General features: G+C 37.8%; 1 protein-coding gene across 1 annotated transcript in view; it reads left to right on the top strand.

Moving 5' to 3' along the window:
- The window catches only part of ELTD1 (EGF, latrophilin and seven transmembrane domain containing 1), a 41014-nt gene that overhangs the window by 985 nt on the left and 35298 nt on the right, over positions 1-4731 (top strand). The window lies entirely within an intron of this gene.

The following is a 4731-nucleotide window of genomic DNA, read 5'->3' as shown; positions in this document are numbered from 1 at the left end:
CTGTCCCCTCAGCTGCTCCTCATAAGACTTGTTCTCTGGACCCTTCACCAGCTTCATTGTCCTTCTCAGGACGTGCTCCAGCACCTCAATGTCCTCCTTGTAGCGAGGAGCCTGAAACTGGACACAGTATTTGAGGTACTTGGCCCTGGTGAGGCTGCACAGGGGGACGATCACTTCCCTGCTCCTGCTGGCCATGCTATTGCTGATACAAGCCAGGATGCTGTTGGTCTCCTTGGCCACGCTGCTGGCTCCTATTCAGGTACCTGTCAATGAACACCCCCAGGTCCTTTTCCTCCTGGCAGCTGTCCAGTCACACTCCCCCAAGCCTGTAGTGTTGCAGGGGGTTGTTGTGACCCAAGTGCAGGACCCAGCACAGGACCTTGCTGAACCTCACACAATTGGCTATCAAAAAGTCAATTATGGATATGTGCCCAGTGCAATGAAAATCTTTCAAAGCAGTTTTGATAAATCTACTGCCATATGACTTTCCCTTGTGACATTTTCATGTAAAGTATGTAAACAGTATTACAAAGATATCTAAAATTGATAGTTCAAAGCATTTTCTCATGCTTGTCACAATAACAAATTATGGCACTTTGTAGCTGTAGCTGCTCCAGCATAGGTTGTAATTTTATAACTGCCCAGTATTAAAACTGGATATACGACAGGGTAAAACTTGCACTTCAGGAGGGATATGGAAGAAATTTCTTTTATCCTTTTTTCAAAAATCTTATCAGATTCCCCTAGCTTCCAGCTGCATCATGGCCCTAAAACCCTAAATAAAAACCTAACATAATTCTAATTTTTTAATCCATATATTCCAAGTTTTCTAAAAGAATCAGATATAATACATTTGTGTATAAAGAATATCAATGCTAAACAAAATTCATACACTTTTTACTTAACAATGAACAATGTTACCTGATGTAAAAGAGTGATTGTTTAGACACTGGACCCAATTTATAGCCCCCTGTGACAGGGGAAGTCTTCCAACAATGCCCAAACTTCTCAGTGAGGTCACTCAATCTTTAACCAATGGCCTCCTCATATTAGTGAACAGAAGCAGTTTTAATACTGAATTACCATCCTCAATTGAAAATGGAATTTGAAAGAAGTATATCTGCTTTTCAAGTTTTATTTGCTTTTACAGATCCTTATACATTTTCAAGAGAGTAGTAGAGAACTGATTACATGCAGTTAGTAGCTGATTCCTTCTATCCATAATTACTTTTATGTATGGTCAAGTACATAGTAGCTGAATTTTTAAGGTGAAAATGGAGAATTAGTTTTATTTTACATCTGTATCATGTAAGCATCCTATCAATATTTGGGTATGCATATGTATACATTCCTGTATCCACCCACCTTTGGGTTATTTAAAAATTTATAACCTTCCTTACATTGTGATTTTTAATGATGAGATTTTAGAGCAACCCAAATATAATAGAACCTCCATATAAAAACAAACAAAAAACCCCCAAACCAACAACCTGCTCCCCACCCCCTCGAGTATTTTTTCAAGACAGTTCAGCTATTGTCTTGTATATCATCTTATAAATGTCTTGTGTATCAAACAGATTGAATGCAGCATTACCAATTGGCCACAACAATTAACCTTGTCATTTGGCCAATCTTGTCTCTAAAAGTCTCCAAGTTTTTCATCAGTTACTGGAAAAAAGAGAAAAAATCTTTAGAGGAATGTGCATTCTTAAAACACTGCTGTCAGTGTTCAGTGGCTATCTGTGCTAGCAGTGAATGCACATGCCATACTTAATCCACCTGCTTTGCAGCTACTAATTTATATGCTTGCTGTCATTTAAAGTATCCTCTCTGTATTGAGAGTTTTTGAATTAAAAAACAGAGAAACTAAAAAATGAAAAAACCCAATACATTTTCCCCTCTATAAATTCTGTTGTTTTATCCTGGTGTCCTTTAAATCACAATTCCAAAAAAATTATCAATCATGTAAAATTTGAAAAAGTACTTTAAATCCCTGGGCTTCACATTGTGCTGCTGTCTGAAGAAAAGATTCAAGTTGCTTACATAGAGAACTAGAAGTTAATTTTTGCCATCACTTTTGATCTTGTAAAATTGTGTGAAATTTGGCAAATTAAACATATCTAGTATATTAAACTCCATTTTTTTTCTTGAAAACTTCTTCCTCACTTGCCTTCCTCATTAACCTAGTAGTTTTCCAGTGTGAGCACCATCCTGGGCCTACTTACATCAGTAACGTTTATGCCATTAATTTCAACGGAAGCAGGATGTGGTCCAGTAAATTATCCCCCAGCATAGTCTGCTCAGTATTACATTAGACCATGGGAACAGCGAAAAGAAAGATCCTTACAAATTTAACTCTTTAAAATATTCATTCTTGTATTTGCAATGTAAGTTACTGCTATTCTGCTTTGACAGTCTAAAGATTTCTTAAATTATCTAGAAGAGGCTCTCTCAGTAGGCCTCCCAAGGCAATATAGTCACCATTAAACCCCTTATAGACATCCTAAATATTGAGGAAGAACACAATCCAATGTAATTTTTTAGGCGTAACTAAGAATTTATTGATGACCACCGTATTGCTTATAAAATATTTGGACCACCTGAAAAAGGTAATATTGGATTTTGACGACTGTGGTTGAGCTCCTGGAAAGCAAATCCAGAAGTAAAGTTCTTGCATGTAGCCTGCAGCTTTTCTCTTCTTAGCTGTGTTATTCCCCTACTTTGAGTGAAGTCCTGCAGTCATCAGTGTCCTACTTCTTCTCATCTTCCATGACTACCATCTCATGAGTTTTCGAAAGTCAATACACTTTTTTTCCATATCTATAATATTTTCTCAAGGCCAAGTTTATTTGGCAGCTAAAATAGGGTAGTCCTATTTTGTTGTGTTGTTTTGTTTTTTTATGAAATATCAGGGGCTGGGAGCAAACTGGGGTTGCAAAAGAGCCGGACAGACACACACAAATTATATTCAAAGAAGCGGACCTTGTCACCAAGATTCGTGAAGTGTCCTGGGGCCTGGTGTTGGCAATGCCATGTGCCAAACTGGATTTTTTGTATTCTCATGCTGTGCTTTTGAACTAGGATCAACACCACATTTTTTCCTCCCTATCACACTTCCCCTTAAACTAATTTGGGTTTACTTTGGCATTCTTTATGATCTAAATCATGCACCTTTTCTGCTGTATTCTCATGAATACCAAAACTGTAGAATAAATACTGTTGATGTGTGTTGGCAAAGTACTTTTATACTTGGATTCTTCATTAAATTGCGTATCACTTTAGTTATAATGAGAGTAATCTTTGATACTGTTGACCCAAATTCCCTTGAGGAAGGCTGCAGTTCTGAACTGATATTTGTTTCTCTGAGTCAACTGAGTAACGTTCAAAATGACTTCAGACTTCAAATCTGAAAAATGCCTGGTTCCGGGGTTATGCTGGGGGTTGTGACTAAGTTACATTGCAGAAATGTATTCCTGCAATGCTTTACGGCTCCTGGTGTATTTTAATCTTGCCACTGCCCTAGCTTATGTGACACTTTACTTATCTGTACCCTATCTCTGTAAACACCTTATGAGAACACTGACTATCAGGAAAGTGGAAGCACCTTTCTGAAACTCATCCTTGGGCATCTTTTCTGAAATCATATTTCTTCTCCCTGTCACACGGCTTAATCATTTCTCTTCTGCAATAAATTGTTATTTCTCTCCCTGTTAAAATTCTTTCCTGTCATTCATCATGAGTACCTTTTGCTTGAGAACGGGGAAAAAAATCCCAGTAGACTTCAGGAAGCCTTTAACTCTTTTCCTTTCTCATGATGAAGAAAATAGAGAACTTCACTCAGACTGTCATCTTCTTTGGGAGAGTTTCATTGATTTGTTTGTTTCAGAGTTTTGGGGTGTTTTGGAAGAAATGGGCTATATGGAAAGATGGAATTATCAGTATTACGAGTATTCTGAGTTTGATAAGTAGAGTGAATAGGGAAACTTTTGAAATTTTTCTCAAGTTCAGTATGAAAATTATTTAATGGGCAACAGGGACCTTGAAGGATTCTGGAAAGGAAACATTTTTATTGAGTGATTGCAGATCAACTATACAGTTTAAAGCATGAGTTTATGATTTCATTTGGCCTTTGATCAGCTAGATCCTCATTCTCAATGGTAGCACATGCAGAGGTTCTGCAGAGATGAAGTAGTCTTAGAACTTGTGTATATAGTTCCTTTTCACATATCATTGGAGACATGGGATTAGCCCGTCCAGGGCATGTAAATTTGCAGGTATGATGACTTGAGCAGCAGTTACTAAGAAGTAAAGATCAAGCCATGAATCTTGACCATCTGCTTTTTAAGATCTTTGGGATAACTAAGAAAAACCTATATACCTAAAGCCTCAGATCAGTCCAGGACTGCTGAGAAATACCACAGAAGGTCTTCAAAAACAGGCCAGAAAAAACCCGTCAGTTTAGCTATACTGATCCTGCTTTGGTGTTAGTAAATGAAGTGACTTTTAATATCCTTTTGAGCCCAGTTTTGCATGATTCTAAATTCCCACATGCAGCCTTGGGGCTTGACTCTCTACCTGTAGGTTTTTGGGTAGCAATAAGTGTTATCAAATATAACCATGGCAGAACACGTACTTGTCTCAATCCTCTATTCCAAGTGAACATCCAATGAAACCATTCACTTCAGCACCCACTGGTTTTCTCATTTATTGACTCATCCAGGATCAGGGCAG

Source organism: Buceros rhinoceros, unplaced genomic scaffold, assembly GCF_000710305.1.
Source record: "Buceros rhinoceros silvestris isolate BGI_N320 unplaced genomic scaffold, ASM71030v1 scaffold4040, whole genome shotgun sequence".
NCBI classification, from domain to species: domain Eukaryota; kingdom Metazoa; phylum Chordata; class Aves; order Bucerotiformes; family Bucerotidae; genus Buceros; species Buceros rhinoceros.
This window is presented reverse-complemented; position numbering and strand designations above follow the sequence as displayed.